Genomic DNA, 27011 nt, shown 5'->3' on the forward strand with positions numbered 1-27011 from the left:
TTGGTGATGGACAGGGAGGCCTGGCATGCTGCAGTCCATGGGGTCGCAAAGAGTTGGACATGACTGAGCTACTGAACTGAACTGTAATGGCTATCCAAGTATAATGTTACTAACGTATATAATAGTAGTTATTATAAAAAACTGAAAGAAGAAAATGCCTAAAGGATAAAGGATTTATTTGTCCATGTATAGTCTGGTTGTGTCATGTAGATTCAAAACAATTTTATCTGTAATAAGCTAAACTCTGACAGAAAGGACAGTATATTGCATTGTCTTGGCCACCACTTGTAAGAGACTCAGGAAGGTTGCATACTAGCTCTACTGATATGTATGTTCTTGAGTGTTTAGTTATTTCCTCTGGTTACCTTTGAGGTGGGGAATAGAGCTACTTGAATTAGTAAGTTACAGTGGTCATCTGAAACAGGCATATGAGAAGAAATTATATATTTTGTGGATTTTTAATTTCTGGTGGCTTCAAACGAATAACAGATTTCCTAATATGTGACTTTGGTCACAACCATTAATGTACCCCATCCATCTATTAAATTGGGGGAAATAGCATCCTTTCTTCTTTATAGGGTTGCAGTGAGGATCAAAGCCATGTGTGTAAAGATCCTTCATAGACTAAAAGCTTGCCACATTCTGTTTGGGTCAGGAATACCAAATTAATCCCTCTCTGGAAAATCCTGACCTTTCAAAATATTCCATACTGCTCTTGATTTTCAGTTTTCTATCTCCTTATTTTATATGTAAAATAATAATTCTAGAATTCACTTTATATGTATACAAACATACAAAAGGCCTGGATTTAGTTATACATTCACAGAATACTTTTATTTTTCTTTTACCATCTTCTTATCAAGCTACCCTTCATATAAAATTAAATGACCACTGAAGATTAACTGTTCAGGCCTAGCAGGCTGCTTTCTCTTCTGAGAATCCTGCTCCATAAATTGGTGCTCTGAGATCTCTATCACTGTCATATCATTAATTGCAGAGCTTAATTTTTTTGCTCCCTTGCTCAGGTGTATCATCATTAAAGACTCACTGTGATTTGTTGGAGAGTCTGGGAGCTGAATTGCTATAGGGAAAAGGTTGGTAAGTGTGAAACCTGCATGAGTTGAGAGTCATTCAAACTCAGACCTGACAATACATCAGGAAAATATAAGATCCAATTCTAGTTCAGTGTCCTTCATGGGAATCATGATATTTTTAAGCCTGGAAAGGATCTTAGGGAGAAACTACTTCCGCCATATCTTGTCCTCTTATTGTGGAAATGATGCTGAAATGAATGAAATTATTTGGCCCAGGTTTTGCTTCAAGCACCAAAGCTCAAGTCTCTCAGCTTAGAGCTCTTTCTATGACATTCTTCTCCTTCCCCTTCTTGGTATTGTAAATTTCAGGGCCCCGGTGCTTCACAGTCCATTGTAGGATTTGTCAAGGCTATATAGTGAGAGTGTCGCTTTTGGGTCATATTATTCAATTTCATGTTTCATCCTCGTAGGCAGGAAAATGGATTTTAATTTAATCTTTCATTATCATAATATTAAAAATTGTTTAGATGAAAACATTTAGCTCTTAATGTGGCATGTTTGGCTCTATTGATATAAATTAATGTAGCTTATAAATTAAGTACAAATATGTGCTGAAGGATTTAGAAAACCTGCATTCCGTTTCTCCTCTCTCTACCATTTGGCTGTGAGATTATCAGCATTTCAATGTTTCAGAATTTTAATTTACTTTTCTGCAAAATGAGAAGATAACTATCTACTATATAAGATTGCCATCTGGCTTAAAATAATTTGTGACTGTGAAAGCTCATGTTGTTTATAAGATATAATGCACATACATTGATCTTATTACTTAACTGTGTGCTCCAGAGCCCTCCAGCTTTGCTGCCTCCTATATGTGGTTGAATCAAGTCACATACAATCCCAGCATTTCCTAGGTAGCTCCTCTGTAGGAAGTACGAAAGGGGAGTCTTCTTTAAAGCTTTTCAATTCTGATCATAGATCACCTGAATTCTAATCATTAAGAGTTTTGACTCTGGCAATGAAAAATACCAGGGAAAAGTCCTTTATATTAAGAAATCCCTGGGTTGGGAAGATGCCCTGGAGAAGGGAAAGGCTACCCCCTCCAGCATTCTGGCCTGGAGAATTCCATGGACTGTATAGTCCATAGGGTTGCAAAGAGTCGGACACGACTGAGCGACTTTCACTCACATTAAGAAATCATAAGTTAGGAGAGGTAACAAGGAAACTGAGGCAATAGAACAATAGAAGGCTTAGTAGTCAGAGCCTTAAAAGAAACTATAGTTTACTTTGAATGTTCATTTTGAAGCAGGATTTTTGTGACTTTCTCCCATGCTCCATGTCCATGCTAATGTTAACAGATGTCCCACCTTCCAAAACAGAGAGGCAAGCTTGGCAGCTCTTCTCAGCGACAAATTTAATTATGACTGCAAATGTGATAATGGAGCAACCTTTCCAAGTTTTAATTGGATCTGCATTTGGCACTAGCCACCTTCGTTTTTACACCATATGGGTAACGGCGGAGCAAGGTGCTGTCTCGTGCCCTTGCTGTGTATTAGTCAACTCTTGATTATCTGCAGAGGAACCAACCATATAATGGTCCAGTCACGGCTCTTTTATAATCCCAGCCAGTTCTCCCTGAACCTAAAAGGTGAATCGACTGCCCACCCACATTGTCACTTGGTTTAGTCTTGAGAACTATAAACTTATTTTAACATTTATTTGGCAGAGACTATTAATTCTATGTCAACTTATTCATCACTCCTTGCTGTCAAATTCCATTCCAAATGTAATACTCCCATGATCTTAGACACGTACCCTGTTTTTTGATTTGCAAAATACAGTACAAATTGTGCCATCCAGACACTAGTCCTATGGCTAGGAAAGGTAAGTGTTGCAGGTAAAGAAACTGAGTTTCAGAACAGTCGAGTGACTCATCCAGGGTCATCTTATAGGTAGGAAGTGTGACTTCAGTCTTATGTCCCTAAAGTTAGGGCTCTTGCTTCTGTATGATACGTTCTCCAGAAGGACAAGGGGATAATTTAGATTATCTGCTCTTTGGAACTAGGTACACTATGTGTGTGTCAGTCGTGTCTGACTCCTTGAGACCCCGTGGACTGTAGCCCACCAGCCTCCTCTGTCCATGGAATTCTCAGGCAAGAATACTGGAGTGGGTAGCTGTTCCCTCCTCCAGGGGATCTTCCTGACCTAGGGATCAAACCCAGGTCTGTTGCATTGCAGGCAGATTCTTTACCTTCTGAGTCACCATGTATACTAGAGCTTTTCTTCATTAGTGCAGATAATGGAGAATTTGAGCTTGAATAAACATGAGAAAAGATGGGGTATATAGGTAAAGAAGCAGGGAAATCGTGATATGGATATGATATCCATTATCTTCCTATCCATTCTTCTCTGTCTCCCTTAGAACTATTATCCTCTCATAGTTTCAGGCAGGCCTGTGGTTTTTCATACACATGAGGTATAAATGAAAAAGAAATACGATTTTTAGTATAAGCATTGCCCAAAATTATTAAAATAGTTGTCATGAACATGTGAAATTTTAAGCCAACAACATACATATTGAGTAACTATTGGGTCCTTGCCAGGTGCTTGGTTAGATTTTGGGGATAAAAAGATAACTAAAATATATTGTCTTTTAGAGGGAAAGGAAGACATAAATGACTTTGACACCTAGTAAATGCAGAGTTAAAAGGAAGTTTGAAGTGCTGTGAGAACCCAGAGTGGGGGAAAAACTCATTCAATATGGTGGTGAATTGCAACTCTCTTGGCTTAATTTGGCACACACGGGAGAGCTGAAGCCTTTAATAATCATGAAACTTTTAAAAACCTCTGGAGTCAAATGAAGCTATAATTCCAAATTAAGGCTGAGTGTATAGAAATACTTAACCTTTTAATGTTAAGGCTAAACCTTTTAAGATCAACTGTTTGGAGCCATATCTGAAAAGAGTCTTTTCACTCGTAGAATGTATAGTCAGCATAAAAGCATGATGCTGAATAAAGCAGAGAAAGCGCTCTCAGCAGCATAGCGGCATAGATCATTAGGAGGTAGGCAAAGCCAAATAATGGAAGGACTCCAATTTAAAAATCTTGCTTTGGTTACAGCAAACATCCTGGGTGATTCCAAAGCATGTTGAAATAGTAAGGTTCCAGGCATCACATAGTTCCAAAGAGGGCTCTGAACTATGTTGTCTGGGCTGGGCTCAGGGATGGAAGGAAGGAAGCAGCCTCACAAAATGTCCCATGCTGTCTAAGTGCAGAGCAAGGGGGTGGGCTCTCCAATTTGTCAAAAACTCATTTTCAGGCCTCTAGGTCTCCTAGCAGCAAAATGGTTTCTGGAGCCTGCCTTCTCTTTTTCTGTGCCAAAATAGGAGTATTTACCCAGATGCAAAAGATGAAAAATAATGACATTAAAAAGATTGGAGTGCTTAAAAAATATGGATTTAATTAAGCATTTCTACCATTTGGGGATAGAAGGATTCTGATTCGGAGGCACATGTAAGATGCAGCTTCTATCTTTTCACCACTTCTGGAATCATGGTCCTAATGTGCCTCACTCCTTGGCCTTTCTCTTGGTCAAGTGGGTGGTTAGCATGGGAATGATCCTGTTTTTTAGTTGGTTAAATTAGATGGGGAAACAGTGACAGACTTTTATTTTTGGGGGCCCCCAAATCACTGCAGATGGTGACTGCAGCCATGAAATTAAAAGACACTTGTTCCTTGGAAGGAAAGTCATGACCAACCTAGACAGCATATTCAAAAGCAGAGACATTACTTTGTCATCAAAGGTCCGTCTTGTCAAGGCTATGGTTTTTCCAGTAGTCATGTATGGATGTGAAAGTTGGACTATAAAGAAGGCTGAGCACTGAAGAATTGATGCTTTTGAACTGTGGTGTTGGAGAAGAGTCTTGAGAGTCCCCTTGTACTGCAAGGAGATCCAACAAGTCCATCCTAAAGAAAAATCAGTCCTGAATATTCTTTGGAAGGACTGATGATGAAGCTGAAGCTCCAGTACTTTGGCCACCTGATGGGAAGAACTGACTCCTTAGAAAAGACCCTGATGCCGAGAAAGAGTGAAGGCAGGAGGAGAAGAGGACGGCAGAGGATGAGATGGCTGGATGGCATCACCTACTCGATGGACATGAGTTTGAGTAGGCTCCAGGAGTTGGTGATGAACAGGGAAGCCTGGTGTGCTGCAGTCCATGGGGTCACAAAGAGTTGGACACGACTGAGTGACTGAACTGAGCTGAACTGAACTGAACTAAGTTGGTTAGAGCATTCTTCCTCTGGTACAAAAAATAAGTAATGTGTGTGTGTGTGTGTGTGTGTGCATGCGAGTGCGCGCCCACATTCCTGCACAGAATGCAGCACAAATAGTGGATGCTGCAGTAATTCAGTTTAGAGTAATACGGAGGTCTCCAATTCCATTTTTTATTTTTCTGTCATTTCTTTCCCCATAAGTAGCCATTGTGCCGACGTGGCCATAATATGAAGTAAGCTGGAAGAATGATATTCTGAAAAAGGTCTGGCTCCTAGGGCAGAGAGGTGCATTTGGATCCACTCGTGAGGCTTCCTGGGTGGTGAAATGGTTTGCTGCTGCTGACGCTGTGTTCTCCCCTGTGAGTGCAGACCGTCAGTTCCCATTTTACAGAATCACAGTCTCTTTCAAAGCCTTTCCTAGATCCCTCTGGGAGTCCTCAGATGTGGGGCGTCTGCACACACATGCGCAGCAACAAGCTGGAGCGGGTTGCTCTGCTCTGCTCTCTGGTCGAGCTTTTGACGCGCTTGGCAGCGCCCCCGCCCACTCTCAGGCAGTGGGGCTTTGGGGGTTTGGTTTGGTCCAGGGTGGTGGGGGGATTCAAAGTGTGTCGGGTGTGCGGCAGTGGGACAAGGGTTTGGGGATGGGCTAGGCGTGATAAAAGTGGCTCTCACTCTGATTCTGCCTCACTTCATAACATGTCCTGAAGAAGCAAAATTTGTTCCCAGAATCTCACATATCCCTTATCAGACGTTAACTTATAGTTTCTGGCCTTATTTTCTCTCTCTGTAGGACTTTGAATCCTGTCCTTCTGGCCAGCAGGGAGACAGATGCCCAGCAATTTCCTCCCAAATCTAATTCTCCCCTCTATCTTTGACTCAAGGCTCTCTGTATGAAATTCTTCCCTCATACATCAACCCTGCACCATAAAATCATATAAACAGATACCCAACAGAGTCACCAGCCTGTCAGATCCACAAACAGCTCAGTTCTGAATCTCAGGTTTGAATCTGTGCAACCCAAAGACACAGCAAAAAAAGCAGTAAAACTCTGCTGGTAACTAGAAGGTTTCTCCAGTTAGTATCTTACGGTAATAATTCAGAAAAGTAGTAATTCTGATACTTACCAGATCCATTTCAATGACAGAACAATGTAATATACTTGGTCAGTGCAAAGTGAGTTTTGGTAAGTATATGCTGGATTCATCCTAGTTATAAGAACAGAACAACAGAATTATAATTTGGCAAATAAGAATGCTTGTTTACCAGCTGAGCCACAAGGGAAGCCCGAGAGTACTGGAGTGGGGAGCCTATCCCTTCTCCAGTGTATCTTCCTAACCCAGGAATTGAACTGGGGTCTCCTGCATTGCAGGCTGTGCTATCAGGAAAGCCCTGTGAACATACAGTGCCTTTTATTTATTTTTTTTTGACATTTTGACAGTTTACTTCTAAATAGTTCAGAATGCATCTCCTCATAATGACATGCTCCTGTATCATTACAGCATTATTATCACACTAATGAAAATGAACAGTAATTCAGTATTATCTAATGTATAGTCCACATTCAGGTTTCTTCAATTTCCCAAATATGCCCTTTACATTTTATTTTATTTTTTAATTTTTTTGTAAATTTTTTTAAATTTTATTTTATTTTTAAACTTTACATAATTGTATTAGTTTTGCCAAATATCAAAATGAATCCGCCACAGGTATACATGTGTTCCCCATCCTGAACTCTCCTCCCTCCTCCCTCCCCATACCATCCCTCTGGGTCGTCCCAGTGCACTAGCCCCAAGTATCCAGTACAGTGCCTTTTAAAACACTTACAGAACCATCTTGCTTTTAGGAACTATTTCTAAATGTTGTTTTGAAATACACTTTGATTCAGGCATATCACTTACCATATCTTTATTGTACTTTATGATAAAGTGACAATAAAATAATTAATAATAATAGATAACATTTGTTAGAAATTTACTGCGATCAAGCACAGTTCTAAGCATTTTATGTATATTAACACATTTAATCCTCTTTACAACCTTATGACATGGTTATTGTTATTATTAAAATTTTACAAATGAGGAAACTGAGGGTCAGGGAGGTTAAGTAGTTTGTCAAAGTCCTGCAGCCAATAAGTGGTGGAGCTGAGATTTTTTTAAACCTTGGCAGTTTACTAAGTTTCTCCATTTTCCTTCTATACTCCTTTTTTCTTTTATACTTTTTAATAAACTTGTGGCATTGCGTGGTAGGCATTTGCTTAGCATCTTTCTTTCCCCACTAGATGCTCCCTGACAGCAAGGACTATAACTGAATGTCGCTCTGTGTTATACCTGGTACATGGTCAGGAGTAAAGTGTCTACTGAATATAGAATAAAGGATTCATCAGTGGACCTCAGGACTATTTATCTATTTCTGTTTTGTGCATGGAAAATCTTCTCAGACAGAAATAACAAAGAACATGTGGGCCGTATTCGCATATTGTTCCCAACTAATTTGTGGAGAAAATCTCTTCCTAGATGAAGAGTTATGTGATAATCTGAAACATGACAGTAGCTAATACAAGATGATAAGCTGGTCCAGCCAGTGTGTGAGAAAGCCCCAAACGAATGACAAATAAGGAGGAAGGAGCAGGCCTGGGATCTTCTGAGTTGATAAAAAATATAAAGTAAGTTAGTGTTTGAGAACTAAACTGGAGTCTTTCATCTGCCAGGTTAGAACGTTACTAGCTGTTAGATGCAACAGATTGTTGGTCAGTTAAGCCTGTATGGATCAGGGATCCAAACCTACAAGAAGATAAGAGGATAGAAAAGAGCTAAAGTTACTGATTTCCAAATGCTTGAATGATCAAATAGCAAAATTAGTTGATTTATAAAACTCCTGGATCTGTAGCTTACTAAATTATTCATTCACTCACTCACCCATCACATTTATAATTAGTGCTTACTATGTACCAAGTTCTGTTTTAGTCATGGATGTCTCTGGGTTTGAAAAAGAGTAGAAGGCCCTATGTTTTGGAATAACTTTTCTGACAAGGCAAACATTTCTTGGCAGCAATGTGACTTTGTGGGAGGTGTTTAAGAAACCATAGCTGATTTTGGATGTGAATCATGTACCTGACTAGTTTTATCAATTTAACTAGCATATTTTGAGCACCCACTATATTTAAGCATTGTGAGAAGAAAGTGACAAAAAGTTCCTGCACTCAAGTTACTTACAGTGTACTTAATTAGGTTTTACAGAGGGGCTTTCCAGGTGGCACAGTGGTAAAAAAATTCACCTTCCAACACAGGAAACTCAAGAGATACAAGTTTGATCCCTGGATCAGGAAGATCCCCTTGAGAAGGAAATGGCAGCCTGCTCCAATATGTTTGCCTAGAAAATTCCACAGACAGAGGATTCTAATGAGGCTACAGTCCATGGCATCACAAAGAGACGGACATGACTGAACAACTGAGGACACACACACACACACACACACACACACACCAGAAGCTGTGGGAGTCCATAGATGGGGAGGATCTTTTCATGTAATATAAGCTGAAGAAGTGCATAAATTCATTATGCCTTGGTTGAGTGTCTGTATCTAGTGCTCCCAACAATCATGATCTGTTTATCCTGCTGGGTACCAGAGCTTACCATTTCCAGATCACTTTTGTAGTTAGCTACGGTGATGTAATTGGGTTCTACACAACAGAATATGAGTAGAAGTGTTACATACCTGTCCATAAAATTCTCTCACTGTCCTTACTCCGTTTTCATTTGGTGGTGGAAAAGAGAGGGCTCTAGGAGCCTAGGGTTGGGTGGAGCCATGACATACAAGAAGCTAGGATGAAAAATCACGTGCTGGGGCATGATGGGAGGTGGCACGAGTGAGCAGGTGGGATAAGCCATGATAAGCCAGTGTGATTTGGGGTCTGTGGCTTGCAGCAGTTAGCCTACCTTAATTATGCAGCACCAGCGCTCGACTTATACAGTGCCAGATTCTAAAAGCCAGGACACTAAGTCCAGACATAAGGAGGGGCAAAAATAAAACTTGTAATCACGAACTGTGCTCACATTTACAAAGCTCTTTCATGTACCAGTAGATAATTTTGTCATTGGGTCTTATAATAACTCCAGGGAAACAACGCAAGTAGCACTATGTCTACTTTTCCAATAGGGAAACTAGGCTCTGTGTTAGTTAGGCTACTTGGAAATATGGGGCTATCAAACTTTAGTTCAGTTAGGAAAAAACTGCTCCTGGGGACTATCTCCGAACTAGGGCTTTTTCCTAAGACAAAGTTTTACTCAAAAGTCTTTCCCAGCCTCTGCCTCCCTGCTTTAACCAGATCCATGAGTGTGGCATGAGGAAGAACACGAGAGAGGTGGGACCACCCTCTGGGGACCCGCTGACTGTCCTGGGGTTGCAGTGGACTCCAAGAGCATAAACTAGCCTCTGCCTCATGGCAGAACTGGGCCTCCTCCCTGCCTGGATTACTATAATAGTTTTCTGGGTTCTGTAACTGTAACTTCTGAGCAGATACCTTTTCTCTTTTCACTCCTTATCCAGTACAGGCAATTCCACTCTCCCCAGAGCATCAGACTGCCTGCAGCCCTTGGCTTAACTTTTCTCAACTTTGTTGATATAATTGTGCATTTTATTTTTTCTTATAAAAGGAGATTTTTCTCATTCAACATTTTTACATAGTTTACAGGGACTCTTTACTGGCAGTAACTCACTTCAAATCCTCCTACCCCAGTGAATTTTTCTAATTCAATTTAACTTCATCATTTTGTGCAACTAGTATGCCTAACATATTTTACTAGCGATTGGGCATATAAAAATACTAGTGTATACAGATGTATAGAACAGTCTTTTGGACTCCGTGGGAGAAGGCGAGGGTGGGATGATTTGAGAGAATAGCATTGAAACATGTATATTATCATATGTGAAACAGATTGCCAGTCTAGGTTTGATGCATGAGACAGGGTGCTCAGGGCTGGTGCACTGGGAAGACCCAGAGGGATAGGATGGGGAGGGAGGTGAGAGGGGGTTCAGGATGGGGAACACATGTACATCCGTGGCTGATTCATGTCAGTGTATGGCAAAAACCACCACAATATTGTAAAGTAATTAGTCTCCAATTAAAACAAATAAAAAAAAATACTAGCATATGATTCCCACTGTTAAATGGGTACTTTTCATGGAATAGTTTATAAAAATATTTAAACCAATCAAAGTGGCTTGAAACTCAACATTCAGAAAACTAAGATCATGGTGTCTGGTTCCATCACTTCATGGCAAATAGATGGGGAACAAGTGGAAGCAGCAACAGGTTTTATTTTCTTGGGCTGCAAAATCACTGTGGGTGGTCACCACAGCCATGAAATTAAAAGGCATTTGCTCCTTGGAAGGAAAACTATGACAAACATAAACAACATATTAAAAAGCAGAGACATTATTTTGCCGACAAAAGTATGTATGGTCAAAGCTGTGGTTTTGCCAGTAGTCATGTATGGATGTCAGAGTCAGACCATAAAGCAAGCTGAGAGCCAAACAATTGATACTTTTGAACTGTGGTGTTGGAGAAGACTCTTAAGAGTCCCTTGGAGTGCAAGGAGATCAAATCAATCAATCTTAAAGGAAATAAACCCTGAATATTCATCGGAAGGACTGTTGCTGAAGCTGAAGCTCCAAACCTTTGGCCACCTGATGCAAAGAACTGACTCCTTAGAAAAGACCCTGGTGCTGGGAAAGATTGAAGGCAAAAGGAGAAGGAGCCAGCAAAGGATGAGATGGTTAGGTAGCATCACTGACCCCAAGGACATAAGTCTGAGCAAACTCCAGGAGATAGTGAAGGACAAGGAAGCCTGGCATTATATAGTCCATGGGGTCACAAAGAATTGGACACAACTTAGCAACTGAACAATAACACAGCAACAAACTAATTGATATTTATATTCATTTGGAATGACCTTATAAATGTAAGTTTATATACTTATAAACTTACCTCCAGTGAACAGCTGATTATACTGCATTGTTTTGTGAGAACAGAACATATGAGACTCATCAGCAAAGAACTCTGAGGATGAGAGAGCAGATTTTACCAGGCTTGTCTATGTCTGCAAGACTAGATAAGCCTAGTTGTGGGTCAGGGACTGTATTAGTCTAGACTCTTTTGGTAGCAAGTTATAGAAAATGCAATTCAAATTGGTATTTGAGCCAAGGAGAATTTCTTGGCTCCTATCTGTGAAGCATCTAGGCCATATATCTGTGTATCAGTGGGATTAGAAACAAATCTTCTAATTTCAAAGGTGGAAATTAGAAAGATTCTTTTCCTTCTAGGTAAATGGGCCTTTTCACACAGAAATAGAATCACTTAATGTAGTACTCTTGCCTGGAAAATCCCATGGATGGAGGAGCCTGGTAGGCTGCAGTCCATGGGGTTGCACAGAGTCCGACATGACTGAAGTGACTTAGCAGCAGCAGCAATGTAGATAAAACAAAAGCAAGCTTTAAGGCAACTACTTGTCTGTCTTAGATATAGTAAAAAACAAACTAAAGCATTTCAGCAAGGGTTAACAGATTCTCATCAATATGGCCAAGGAGATGGTATAAATGCCCTGATAGCCTATGGTCCTCCATCATCAAAAAAGTTGGGTCATTTTTTTTATCCTTATAAGATGAGAAAACACTTGTCTAGTCAGAGGCTCCCACCAAGTGTAGTAGCAGAAGGACAGGCTGGGGTGTGTCTTTTATCTTGGGCTCCCAGGAGAGATGGACCCTCTTTTTTATGGCATCATCTGTGTATGAGTGAAGTAACTTAAGCACACCAAGTTTTGCTAAGACATTTAGACGATGGTGAATGCTGAATGCATAAAATTACAAATCTTTTAAATATATAATTAAAAACTACCTGCATACTATCATTATATACATAGCAGTTGTACCTGAATTCAAATTACAATGGTATTGTCAAGTTTTTGTCAAGTTGGACTAATCATCTTTTTATCAGTGGCCAAAAGCTTTTAACGATGCTGTTGAACTATTTATATATTAAAGATATTCTTTTTACAAAAAAATTTAAAGGGCTTCAAGGCCCAAGTTCTCAAAGGGTCATTCTCTTCAATTCTCTGCTATCCTTTCCTCTGTGTTGATTCTTTCTCAGGCACATTCTCTGTTTAATAAGCTAAGACTGCTGCTCCAGTGTTCCATTTCACCCCCTCATTGTCCAACAGAGAAAGTCTTTCTTCCCCCAAATTGAAACAAAGTTCCTTCAGTTGAGTTACTGAATCCTCTTAGGTCATGAGCCTATCCTGAATTAATCAGTTCCCACGAGTCTCTAGGTTTTGGTGATTCAGTTGGCCAGCCTGAGTCATATACCACCCACACCACATGGAATGGGATAACCAGGGATTATTGAATCAATTGCTGTGTATTACACTATAGGCTTCCCAGCTCTAGACCAATTTAGACCCCACTTTAGACCGATTCCTCGCTTCAGAAAATTTTACTTGTACCATTCTCCTTCCTAAGACCTATTTCTTTTTGATTCAAAATTCTTCTGTTTACAAGACATAGAAAGCAAGTTATGGCCACTAAGGCCACACATAAAAAACACAACAAACCCACAGACAATTGCTGGAAAGATCACTGGGTGTCTCACAGGGTCAAATGATAAGTTCAGTGTACCTGTGGAAGAGCAAGGAGAAAAAGAGTCCCTAGTATCTCAGATGCAGGATTGTATGGTATTTTCTCTTGAACAATGGTACCAATGTCACTCCATTCGAGTCTTTCAATCTCTCTCTCTGAATTAAAAATATCCAGATTCTCAGAACAGAGCTTTTGATTAGCCCATCTTGTGTCAAATGTAAACCTCTGGATCATTTAGCCATTGCTGGGAGACTGAGCCACATAATACAACATGAAAAAAAAATACTGTCATCTCTTTTTAAAGGTGGAAAATTATGTTTATAGAAATGAAAATTTCCAATGCTGCACAGCTAATAATAGCAAAGCCAGTTTCAGTTTAGTTCAGTTCAGTCGCTCAGTCGTGTCCGACTCTGTGACCCCATGAACCGTAGTACGCCAGGCCTCCCTGTCCATCACCAACTCCCAGAGTCCACCCAAACTCATGTCCATCAAGTCGATGATGCCATCCAACCATCTCATCCTCTGTTGTCCCCTTCTCCTCCTGCCCTCAATCTTTCCCAGTATCAGGGTCTTTTCCAATGAGTCAGCTCTTCGCATGAGGTGGCCAAAGTATTGGAGTTTCAGCTTCAACATCAGTCCTTCCAATGAACACCCAGGACTGATCTCCTTTAGGATGGACTGGTTGGATTTCCTTGCAGTCCAAGGGACTCTCAAGAGTCTTCTCCAACACAACAGTTCAAAAGGGAGTTTACTTCTGATTAAATGTTTTTATTAATACTCTTTATATAGTATTATGCCTGTTAAACTAGCTATAATGGGATTCTAAGCCTATTCATTGTTGAATGTGATGATTCTGTATTTGCATTTCAGTGCCCTCTTTGTTTGTGTTTTATTAACTCCTTTATTTTAATAAGGCCACATTTAAAAATTCTAGTCGTTCTCAACAAGGCAATGTCTTCAGAGAATGAGTATGGCTGGTGTCAGGATTAAAAATGGGATGTGCTCATCAGAGGCCAACTCACCCTTGGACAGTTATCCCTTCTCTTTCAGTGAGTGTTTCTTTCTGAGAGCTCTTTCCTTCTCACTTGTAGAACTTTGAGTTTAGATTTTTTTTTTAAGAAAGAATTCTCTTATCATACCACCCTACCGCCATGAACATCCATGATTTGAAAATCCAAATTCTAATAGTTTCTACTCACAATATGTGGGAAAGATGAGTCAGAAGCGCATTTCACAGTAAGAATGAAACGTGGCAGAACTAGATAGAAAACAGCTGATGATTATGGTGACAGAGTTCTGTGAGAGCCACGGGGCTGCTTCCTTTGCCAGTTCTGGACGCCAGACATTTGACTATCAGCGGCTTTTGACTTCATACTGATATTGCTAGTTGATATTACAGGTCAGGTCATTTTCTAAAATACTTTTTGGAAGTTATAAAATATATATTCAATCAGCAAAATTATTTTAGAAGCATACCTATATATCTTTGAAACAAGCTAAATTTGATACAACGTTATTTTGTATGTTTATTTTTTAAGACGTGATTCTAAGGTTAGCTTCTTAGCCTCTTTACTAAAGAATTAGAGTTAAAGTGCTTATGGTGGCCCTATCTGACTTTTCCTCTTTCACTGTTCTTTTTTATGGATGGGTGTCTCCTGATTTCAGGCAGCTCTCATCCCACACAGTTCATGCTGGGTTAGTCACTTCTTACCGTTAGGGAATATTACAGTCCATAAGATTCAGGGCCTCTCAGCTGACAGTTGTTCATATTTCACTATTAAGGCCAGAGTCCTTATCTTTATCTAAACATTCTGGGAGCTTCCCATTGCCATTGCTGTTTCCATTTTCTGCTGGGTCCCTTTGATCTGTATAACTGAATAAAACCATTTCCAGGCATGGGATAGCTTAAGAAAAGCCTCCTTTCTACAGAAATAAAACAACTCTGGCATGCTATGCTATGCTAAGTCACTTCAGTTGTTTCCGACTCTGTGCGACCCCATAGACGGCAGCCCACCAGGCTCCCCCGTCCCTGGGATTCTCCAGGCAAGAACACTGGAGTGGGCTGCCATTTCCTTCTCCAATGCATGAAAGTGAAACGTGAAAGTGAAGTCGCTCAGTCGTGTCCAACTCTTAGCGACCCCATGGATTGCAGCCTAACAGGCTCCTCCGTCCATGGGATTTTCCAAGCAAGAGTACTGGAGTGGGCATAGTATCATCTAATATTCCCTTTAACTCCTTGATTTCCTTCTTTCCCCCTTGTTTCCTCCCTCCCTGGCTATATGGACAAGTGGAGCCTTGTTGCTCGAAGCTTCTCAGGTCAGCGTCGGTGTAGGTTACAAAAGCATATGTTGATGCGGCCTTCAGAGAGTACTGGGAGCCAAGAAACTCACCAGAAGATGTTGTGATACACCCCTCTAATGTATGACCCTATCGCAGGAAAACTGGCTCCAAGGAGAGTAGGGCCATGTGCATGAGATAACTTTCCTTTTCTGTACTGGAAAGTCATCAGGAAAATTATAACAGATTAGCATCTGACAGTCTGCAGAGCATTTCTACATGCATTATCTCCTTTAATCCTCACAACTCTGAGGTGTTATTATGATTCCCCCTTTTCAGAGGAGGCTCAGAGTTAGGTACTCAGAGCCAGCATTGTGTCTGGATCAAGATCATTTAGCTCAGGATCTCATTGCTTTCCCTGATGCTTCATAGCTGTACCAGAAAAGGGTGCAGTTTTTGTGCCTTTCTAACACAGAAACATACCTTGCCTTGGCTTTGTGTGAGTATCCTGAGAACAGGTCTGCTAAACAATTCCCTTAAACAGAGACCTGACAGGCAAGAAGGGGATCAACTTATAGGGCAAATGAAGGAAACTTGCTTTAGATAAAGGATTGAAAATAAACTGTAGATGAAGATCAAATGAGGCTTCCCAGGTGGTGCTAGTGGTAAAGAATCTGCCTGCCAATGCAGGAGATGCCAGCGATACAGTTTGGAGCCCTGGGCTGGGAAGACCAAGTGATCGGGAATGGGACAAAGAGGTGCTATTTTTTTTTTTTTTTTTCTGTAATCAAGGAATCCACACAACTTGTACTTTCTCTAACAAATAGAGGCAAACAAATTGCATTCTTTTGCATGAGAATATTCTGTGTATTCAAAAATCATAAGAATTAATATTTTAAAAAGAGTTGAAATATTAACATGTGTTGGAAAAAATCTTGAAATTCTCTAGAATAAGTCAGCTAGCCGAGGCTATGACTAGCAAAGTTAAAACAGAAAGGAAGGCTTTTCTTGCTAAGAGAAACTGCTGCAACAGCCAGAGAAGCCCCTTCAACATGGGGCTTGGAAGGAAAGGAAGCCTTTCCTTCCTTTCCTATCGTGAAAGAAAGCCCGGTCTGTGCTTGTCTTAGGTGATGAAGGAAGAGACCGGCTAAGGCTTTTCCTCCCTTTAAGGTTTTTGATTCTATAGAGGTGAAATGCATTCTGGACATTTGAAGACAAGTCTAAAATAGGGAAAGCGGCCAAGGCTCCTTTTCTGGGTGTGACAATGTTGCTGGTACACAGCTGGAGACTGATTTATAAGGAAAGTCTTTAACAAACTACAACACATACGGATATTAGGTAGTTCCTTTCCCCTGCATAAAACAAAGTGATAAATGGTGTGTGAATTTTAAAGACATAATTTCTCCAATAAAAACTCTAAAACATGGGAGTTAAAATATCTAGTGATTCTCTCATTTCAAATTTACAAGGTGACTCATGGAAAAGGATTGAAAAAACTTAGTAGAAGTCTATTAGTCTCTTATTTAATGCCAGTCTTATATCACCATTTCCGTGCCTCACATTTATAAAATGCACTGTGATTTTCCTTAGAAAACTGAGGTGGCTTGGATTTATCACCAGGCTACCCACTCTGCATGTCTATGATATCCAATTTTTATTGTTCACAATTGACTTAGGATGATTTAAAGCAGACCAAATCAGAAGCAGATCCTTAATCTATAAATCTTTGAAATTTTTGGAAGAAAGTCAAGAAGACCAAATCAAGAGAAAGGTCGAGGAATACGCCAAAGTTTTATATGGCATCTGTCAACAAGACATCTAAGGTAACCCAATTACCTCCAGTTCACACAATTCTTCTTTGGACATTTCAGTTTGAAATTTTATCCCCTTGGGAGTCTAAGTAGCCAGCCTGGCATCAAGGTCTAGACCAAGGATTGGTATAACCAGAATCAGCCCACTGTCTGCTTTTATGAATAAATTTTTATTGGAACACAGCCAACCCATTTGTATTGCTTATGGCTGTTCTCACACCAGAATGGTAGAATTGAGTAGTTATGACAGTCTGACCTGAAAACCTGAAAATATTTACTGATTGGCCCACGTCTAGTCCCATTTATGCAAGTGTCGTAAGGCTATAAAAGGGACTTTTTCCTTCCTATTCTTTGATTTACAGCAATTTATTATTTTTTTTAATTGCATATCTATTATTTGGAAATTCATCAGATCTGGCTGTAGACCAGATTTTGTTCTTTACATTTAAATGACCATTTGACCTGGCAGACATTTCTCAGTCTGTGATTTCTCTATTTTACCATTTAAAATACTTTCAATAGAAAGATTACAAAGTCATTTCTTGGACTTCCTTGGTGGCACAGTGGATAAGAATCCACCTGCCAATGCAGAGGACACAGGTTCAATCCCTGGTCTGGGAAGATCCCACATGGCATGGAACAACTCAAACCATGCACCACAATGACTGAACCTGTGCTCTAGAGCCCGGGAACCACATGGAATAGTAGCCCCTACTCACCGCAACTAGAGAAAGCCCGAGCACAGCACCAAAGACCCAGCCCAGCCAAAAATAAAATAAATAAGTAAAAAGTTTAAAAAGGCATTTCTTGGCTACTTAGCTAGCTTTGCAGATTGTTGAAGGTCCTGATAATATCTGCAGAAATCTCCAAGTGATTTTTTCAATGACATTAGATCACTAAGTGTCCATGGCTCTCCTCTCACTCCCCACCCCCACTCTTATCATGTCTCCAATGGTCAGAGTGCATGGTCCTGGACAAAAATATGCAGGAGACACATAGAGCCCTTTCAGATAAAACAGCTTTAATTTTCAGAGTTTTCCTTATTGCAGAAATTGAGATTCCTGTAAGGAAATAACACTCTCTTTAGGGTGTTTGAGTTGAAATCCTAAAACTATAAAGCTTCCTGCAAGCAGTCTGCTCATAAATCCTTTTAAGCATGCAGCCCTTAACACAAGTCCCTACTAAATTAAATATCAAGCAGAGCTAGGAAAGGACTGGTAGGTACACTTGATTATTTTATAAGGTTGAGGGAGAGAAAGTGGGGCAGGAGTTTGAAACTATGATTGCTGCTTCTCCCTTGTCATTTTCCTCATCTCCTGAAGAATCATAAGAAACTCCATTTCCCTGGCCATTCGCGTTCACTGTTTTCCTCGGCTCTGACACCAAGTGCCAAAAGTACTTACCCAGAGGACAGGGGAAGTCAGGGTAGTTTTCCTTTTTATTGTTGAGATTCTTCCTTTAAACAAGGAATAGCTATCTTTGGGGCACTTCACCACATCACCTGAAGCAATAAAACAATTCACTAGTGACTCAACAACTTGTAAATTTCTCCCCTCTATATCTCAACTCTCAATAACTTTGCAAGTCAGAAGTGAAATTCTCCAAATACCCCCTCCTCCTAATATGACAGAGGAAAATAAAAATCTTATTATCAAAAGAGAACTAGAAGCATGAGTATATTTCGCAACACAAGGGAGGCACTAGAGTTTTTCGGACAGTGTGCAATCATTGAGTTCTAATCCTTGAGCTGTCTTTGCCTAGTTATATGTCCTGAAGGAGCCCTTTCATATCAATAGGTTTGTACATGTGAAAAAGGAGAGATCAGGACTGGATTTTTAAAGTCCGTCTAGCATGTATATTCAGATTATACTCAGATTCTGAACTGTGAGGGCTGTCAACCTCTGAAACAAGTTTTTAGAGAATGGCAGTCTTGGAAAATTTATTGTCCTATGTCATCTTCCACCTGGTCCTAAATAAGCCTATTTAGAACTTGCAGTGAGAAAGTACAAATCCTTGAATACCCTTGATAAGATAAATGGTCCTTCTGTTTGAAAGGTTGTGCTTCTTGACCCAATGTGTATCTTTGGCAGGTGCCCAAGTAGAATGATGAGAAAAGGAGGAAGTTGCTGCCTTTCCCACCAGAGCAGCTGAAACCATGGTGACCCTTGGAGATGGCTTTCGCATACTAAAGGGGATTTCAGCATTTTACATATTGTCTCATCTAGAGCCAAGGGAACAGACAGTAAGTTAAGTAGCTTCCTACCTAGGCCTATAATTTTATGATTTTCTTAAGTCTACAATTGAAACCTTGATAAGCACACATTTTTATTGAGATGAATCTTGCCTTAAGAGCTGCAGGTGGGACATAGTTTATTAAGAGACTCTCTATTAAGAAACATGTAATCCTCCCTTAGTTTTTATACAAAAAAATCTTGACAGTGACATTGTAGTATTTGACCTTAATAACTGCACCTGGAATCATTCACTAAGAACACCAGAGGAATTTTGCCAACAAATTTAGCTCTGCACATTAACAATAAATGATTCTGAAATCACATTCATCTGCACTTTTTAGGAGGTTCTAAAGCAGCTCAGTTAGCCTTGATGAATTAGTTCTTTCTCTGAAATGGGAAATCATATAACTTATTAGCACATTTTATGGAAATGACACTAATCCAAATTGTTAGTAATTTAAGATGCATATTTCAGAAGTGCATGATTTAATTCAGTGAAATGGATGAGATTAAGAGTAAATTTCCTCCTACTTCTTGTCATGAAACACAGTACATGGAGGTGTTATAATGCATAGGAGGTAGATTTGGTAATACAGCATACTTAGGGATTTAAATCAAAGGATGTCTTTCTCTGGCATTCCACTCAGGGGTCCTATGTAGAAGGAGACTGCTGCCTGCCTGTGGAAACCAGTGATTCTTCTGCAATCTTTCTAAGTCTACAAGCACTTGGAATGCATCAACCTTGAGACTATTCAGGAAAGAAATATCTGTTGAGGAACAGGAAGAAAAAGAAAGAAAAGCCATATTGTCCAAGCCCTAAAAAAATGCATAAACCTTTTCTTCTTACATCTTGAACCCCAATATATGAGTAAGAGATTTAAGGTCAATCTTTTAAGAGGTCGAAATCAGAGTTTCACCCTGGCTGCTTCACTTAGGAGAAGGTTGTTCATCTTCACCGCTCCGCCCTAGGTCAGGGCCCTCGACATTTTCCCCTGGAAAAGTCTTGCAATAGCACTGTAACTGATTCCTTTGCAACCGGTTCTGCCTCTGGCCCACCTGCTTCCCACATTGTGCACAGAGTCATCTTGTTGAAATAGAATTTAGACCCAATCACTCCCATGCTTAAAAATCCTTCAGTGTCTCCCATAACCCATAACCATCACAATGAAATCCAGATTAGTCAACAGTGGAGCCAGGCTCCTTCCGTGTGATCTGGTCTCCCAGAGGGATGCTCGGCTCCGGTCCAATCAATCTATGTGCAGTCTCTCAAATGGTTCCTGTTCTCATGCCCTTGACTTTCTGCACATGCCGTTCACTTCTTGTTTGAGCTGAAACTGCAAGGATGAGAAATGACATCCAACTTTGTTGGGCACTTAATTATGAGCCAGATAGAATTCTGAGGGCCTTGCATTTATTAGAGTCAGATAGAATTCTGAGGGGCTTGCATTTATTAAGGCATTCAGTACACTCAGCAACAGCACGAGTAAGTACTCTTATTATCCTTGCTTTATAAAGGAGGGACCAGGAGCATAGAGCAATTAAATAACTTGCCTGAGGTTACACAGGGAGGAAGAGTCAGATCTGGGACTCCTCACCACATACTTAGGACCACAGTGCTCTGCTGCCTCTGGGTCTCAGGAAGCATTTATTCATACTTCACCTTTCAGATCAGGGATATTTTTCTGGGATGTTCCCATTATATCCCCGATCTGAAGACAGTATTGTGTATCTGTGCTTTGTATCCCATCTCCCTGTTATGTCATATAACTTGCTAAATTCCAGGAGAGGCAGGCATCTTGCCAGTGTCTTCTGCCTTTTTATACTTAGTGCTTCATAAGTATTTATGGAATGGAGAAAAAAATCATTGTTTCCTCTCTTAAATTATTTCCTTTTAAGATCTATATTTCATGGGCTTTCCAGGTGGCAAAGTGGTAAAGAATCCATCTGCCAATGCTGGAGATGCAAAAGACATGGGTTTGATCCCTGGGCCGGGAAGTAGGAAATGGCAACCGACTCCAGTATTTTTACCTGGAAAATCCATGGACAGAGAAGCCTGATGGGCTACAGTCTGTGGTGGTGTGAAGAGTCGGACACAATTGAGCACACACATACGCATATTTCTAGTGAATAAATTAGCCTCTAGCAGCCAGGAGGTACTCAGTAAATGTCGGGTGATGAAAGAACAAATGAGTTTATGGCCTATTTCTTGGTGCCCCTAGGAAGTAGGAGATCAGCTTCCATAAAAAAGTTCTCTTAATTTTCTTTATCATGTTTTTGGCCACTCCCTTAGTTATAAATACCCCTACTCCATGCAACTATGAACTGTAAAGAAAAATTTCTATGATGTAGAAACAAGAAACTTCTCTTGTGTTACCTTTGACTTATAGAGTACAGCACATTGACTTTTAACAGAGTGATTGAATATCTTAGCAGAAGTGACACTAAGAGTAATCTGCAGAGTAAAAATCCAAACCCAGATCTGTCTGACTCCAAAGTATCTATCTGATTTAAGATTTATTCAATGGTTTGGTGTCTGAGGCCAGGGTACCTATGTAACTGGCCACTCTTTGAGATTACACATTCTCCCCAACTCATCTCTTTGACAAGCCTGTCTATTTCACTCTGCAGGGGTGGGCTCTGTACTGAGTTGACAGTGTAGTAGGAAGAAGACATCATTTGCTAGCAATAAAGAGAACAACTCCTGGGGCTAGACTGGTGGTTTGAATCCCTGTTTGCTTACTATATGTCTTTGGGTGAGTGGCTGAACTCCTCTGCACCCAGTTTCTCCACCTGAATAAAAGGAATAACAGTAAATGAACCAGTTTACCATAGTAAGACCTATCTTATGGGGTTGTGGGACTCTGACTCCTGATCTCTGATCTAAGTTCCAGCTTCTCTATTAGCATCCCAGTGCTGGAAACACTGCTATCTCCACACCTCCTTAGTTCAGTGCTTCTGGAGTCTTGCTTGTTCTGACTCCAGTATGCCGCTCCTCAATCCAGGCTCTGCCACAGGATGGAGGCATGTGGTCGTGAATGCCAACAATCCTTTTGCTAATGTATTCTTTCCCCAAGAAAGGATGGAAGTTTCTTGCTTCGGCTCTGTCATGCAGTTTATGTAGACACCCTGAAATATACATTGAAGTTAATTACTTAAGGTTAGCAATTGCAGTTCCCAGTAGTAGTAAAGAAGCTAGCCATTTGTAAGTCATTTGTAGTAATCTTTAGTAACTGACAATTAGCCACTAATTAGCTCATTTGCTTGTGTTGTTTTTACTTGGTAAGACATTTAATGAGTTAATCACAAGCAAAAGAATTGAAGGGTAATTAAATGACAATTAAAGGGTTTTATATGTAAGCAAAGTACATTGTTTTAAATAATAATGTTTAAAACTAAAACAATGGACTAAATGATTTTAGGTAATGTGATAATAATTGTTCTATCCCTTACTACCAATTTTCATGGTGCATTAGTCTTGCTTGATGTGCAAAAGACTAAGGAAACCTTAGTTATCAGAGTTTTTCAACCTCAACGCTATTGACATTTAGAGCCAGATAAGTCTTTGTTGTGGGGGCTGTCTTATGCATCACTGAATGTTCAGCAGCACCTCAGTCCTCTACCCACTAGGTGCCAGTAGTACTCTCCATTTGTGACAACAAAAATCTCTCCCGTCATTGCCAAATGTTCCCTGGGGGGGCAAAACTGCCGTACTTGAGAAGCACTGGGTTATATTATATGGGCTTCCCTGGTGGCTCAGAGGGTAAAGCGTCTGCCTACAATGCAGGAGACCTGGGTTTGATCCCTGGGTTGGGAAGATCCCCTGGAGAAGGAAATGGCAACTCAATCCAGTACTCTTGCCTGAAAAATCCCATGGACGGAGAAGCCTGGTAGGCTACAGCCCATGGGGTTGCAAAGAGTCGGACACGACTGAGCAACTTCACTATAATTTCACTATATTATATACTCTGTTCCTATTTTTCCTTTTCCTCAAAGCTATTTTATTTGCACTACTTACCTGAAGCTGGTTTTTTAATGCTCACTCCACTGACTCGACTGAAGCAACTTAGCACAACTGAAACAGGGACAAGAGCACTGAATTTGGTCCCTGAAGCCTGAGTCCTAGTAAGTGTCCTACGTACAGTGTGAGTAATAGAGCATTTTAAAATCTTAGTTCCCTCATCTTTTTAACCAGGGTAAGAGAATGATTTCTAGTTTTTGAATAGGGTCCTAAGACTTTGAAGGCAAAAAATGCTTTGCAATATGACCTTTAACCTTTGGTCACAAGGATCATCTAAACCTTCCCTGATCCATTGTCTATTCGTTTCTTTTATTGAAATGTATTTATTGAGTGTTTTCTATATGCCAGGCACGTTTCTAAGCACTGGGGAGATAACAGTGAACAAAGCAGACACACAGTACTATGTTATATTAGAGTGAGAGCTAGCACAAAGACAATTATGCAGGGAGTGGGGATGGAGTATCCAGGTTTAGTAGGGTGGTCTGAGAAGTCAGCTTAGAAGGAGCTTGAAGGAGAAGGGGAAGCAAACCATGTGGATATCTGAGGGGAGAGTAATCAAGACAGAAGGAACAGCCAGGACAAAACCTGTTTTTTTCTTATACAAAATTTGAAAATTTATGAACTTAAATAGACATCATAACTGATCTTGTTGCTCATAAATTAAAACTGAGCATTTTGTTACAAACATCTTAGACTTTTTCCTTTTAAAATATATTAATGCATATTTTCAGGATACTTAAAATATGCATAATTATACCTTTTTATTATAGGAAGTCAAGAAACACCTGGAGTAACAGGCAAATTTGGCCTTGGAATACGGAATGAAGCACGGCAAAGACTAATAGAGTTTTGCCAAGAAAATGCACTGGTCATAACAAACACCCTCTTCCAACAACACAAGAGAAGACTCTATACATGGACATCACCAGATGGTCAACACCGAAATCAGATTGATTATATTTTTTGCAGCCAAAGATGGAGAAGCTCTATACAGTCAACAAAAACAAGACCAGGAGCTGACTGTGGCTCAGACCATGAACTCCTTATTGCCAAATTCAGACTTAAATTGAAGAAAGTAGGGAAAACCACTAGACCATTCAGGTATGACCTAAATCAAATCCCTTATGATTATACAGTGGAAGTGAGAAATAGATTTAAGGGCCTAGATCTGATAGATAGAGTGCCTGATGAGCTATGGACTGAGGTTCGTGACATTGTACAGGAGACAGGGATCAAGACCATCCCCATGGAAAAGAAATGCAAAAAAGCAAAATGGCTGTCTGGGGAGGCCTTACAAATAGCTGTGAAAAGAAGAGAAGCAAAAAGCAAAGGAAAAAAGGAAAGATATAAACATCTGAATGCAGAGTTCCAAAGAATAGCAAGAAGAGATAAGAAAGCCTTCTTCAGCAATCAATGCAAAGAAATAGAGGAAAACAACAGAATGGGAAAGACTAGAGATCTCTTCAAGAAAATCAGAGATACCAAAGGAACATTTCATGCAAAGATGGGCTCAATAAAGGACAGAAATGGTATGGACCTAACAGAAGCAGAAGATATTAAGAAGAGATGGCAAGAATACACAGAAGAACTGTACAAAAAACATCTTCACGACCCAGATTATCATGATGGTGTGATCACTGACCTAGAGCCAGACATCCTGGAATGTGAAGTCAAGAGGGCCTTAGAAAGCATCACTACGAACAAAGCTAGTGGAGGTGATGGAATTCCAGTTGAGCTATTCCAAATCCTGAAAGATGATGCTGTGAAAGTGCTGCACTCAATATGCCAGCAAATTTGGAAAACTCAGCAGTGGCCACAGGACTGGAAAAGGGCAGTTTTCATTCCAATCCCAAAGAAAGGCAATGCCAAAGAATGCTCAAACGACCGCACAATTGCACTCATCTCACATGCTAGTAAAGTAATGCTTAAAATTCTCCAAGCCAGGCTTCAGCAATATGTGAACCGTGAACTTCCTGATGTTCAAGCTGGTTTTAGAAAAGGCAGAGGAACCAGAGATCAAATTGCCAACATCTGCTGGATCTTGGAAAAAGCAAGAGAGTTCCAGAAAAATATCTATTTCTGCTTTATTGACTATGCCAAAGCCTTTGACTGTGTGGATCACAGTCAACTGTGGAAAATTCTGAAAGAAATGGGAACACCAGACCACCTGATCTGCCTCTTGAGAAATTTGTAAGCAGGTCAGGAAGCAACAGTTAGAACTGGACATGGAACAACAGACTGGTTCCAAATAGGAAAAGGAGTACGTCAAGGCTGTATATTGTCACCCTGCTTATTTAACTTATATGCAGAGTACATCATGAGAAACACTGGGCTGGAAGAAACACAAGCTGGAATCAAGATTGCCGGGAGAAATATCAATAACCTTAGATATGCAGATGACACCACCCTTATGGCAGAAAGTGAAGAGGAACTCAAAAGCCTCTTGATGAAGGTGAAAGTGCAGAGTGAAAAAGTTGGCTTAAAGCTCAACATTCAGAAAACGAAGATCATGGCATCTGGTCCCATCACTTCATGGCAAATAGATGGGGAAACAGTGGAAACAGTGTCAGACTTTATTTTTCTGGGCTCCAAAATCACTGCAGATGGTGACTGCAGCCATGAAATTAAAAGACGCTTACTCCTTGGAAGGAAAGTTATGATCAACCTAGATAGCATATTCAAAAGCAGAGACATTACTTTGCCAACAAAGGTCCGTCTAGTCAAGGCTATGGTTTTTCCTGTGGTCATGTATGGATGTGAGAGTTGGACTGTGAAGAAAGCTGAGTGCCGAAGAATTGATGCTTTTGAACTGTGGTGTTGGAGAAGACTCTTGAGAGTCCCTTGGACTGCAAGGAGATCCAACCAGTCCATTCTAAAGGAGATCAGCCCTGGGTGTTCTTTGGAAGGACTGATGCTAAAGCTGAAACTCCAGTACTTTGGCCACCTCATGAGAAGAGTTGACTCATTGGAAAAGACTCTGATGCTGGGAGGGATTGGGGGCAAGAGGTGAAAGGGAACGACAGAGGATGAGATGGCTGGATGGCATCACTGACTCGATGGACATGAGTCTGAGTGAACTCCGGGAGTTGGTGATGTATAGGGAGGCCTGGCGTGCTGCGATTCATGGGGTCACAAAGAGTCGGACACGACTGAGTGACTGATCTGATCTGATCTGATTATAATATTGGGATAATTTGAAGAAATGAGGAATATCTTTGTATATTCCAACTAAGGATAGTGAAAGTAAAATTTTATTGAGAGTCAATTAAAAAAGAGAGAAACACTGTTGTGTTACTGTCTTGTAGTAACACTAATTAGTAATTTTTGTCAATTTGAGTTTATTGACAAGAACTCAGCACAACATGAAGAAGTCACACTATGACCTAGGGCTTCCCAGGTAGTGCTAGTGGTAAAGAACCCAACTGCCAATGCAGGCTAGATGTAAGAGATGCAGGTTTGATCCCTGGGTCGGGAAGATCTCCTGGAGGAGGCACAGCAACCCACTCCAGTATTCTTGCCTGGAGAATCCCATGGACGGAGGAGCAGTCTATGGAGTCGCACAGGGTCAGGCATGACTGAAGTGACTCAGCACAGAACACAATGACCCATACAATTTGAAAATCTCTGGATATCTATAAAAGCACCTCTCATTTTAATTAGAGAGCCTAATAAAATAGATAAATATTGGCTTTAGAATCTTAATCATACAATACAAATCAGTCATAACTGCAA

The sequence above is a fragment of the Bubalus kerabau genome, chromosome 4, assembly GCF_029407905.1.
Source record: "Bubalus kerabau isolate K-KA32 ecotype Philippines breed swamp buffalo chromosome 4, PCC_UOA_SB_1v2, whole genome shotgun sequence".
Classification (NCBI taxonomy): Eukaryota; Metazoa; Chordata; class Mammalia; order Artiodactyla; family Bovidae; genus Bubalus; species Bubalus kerabau.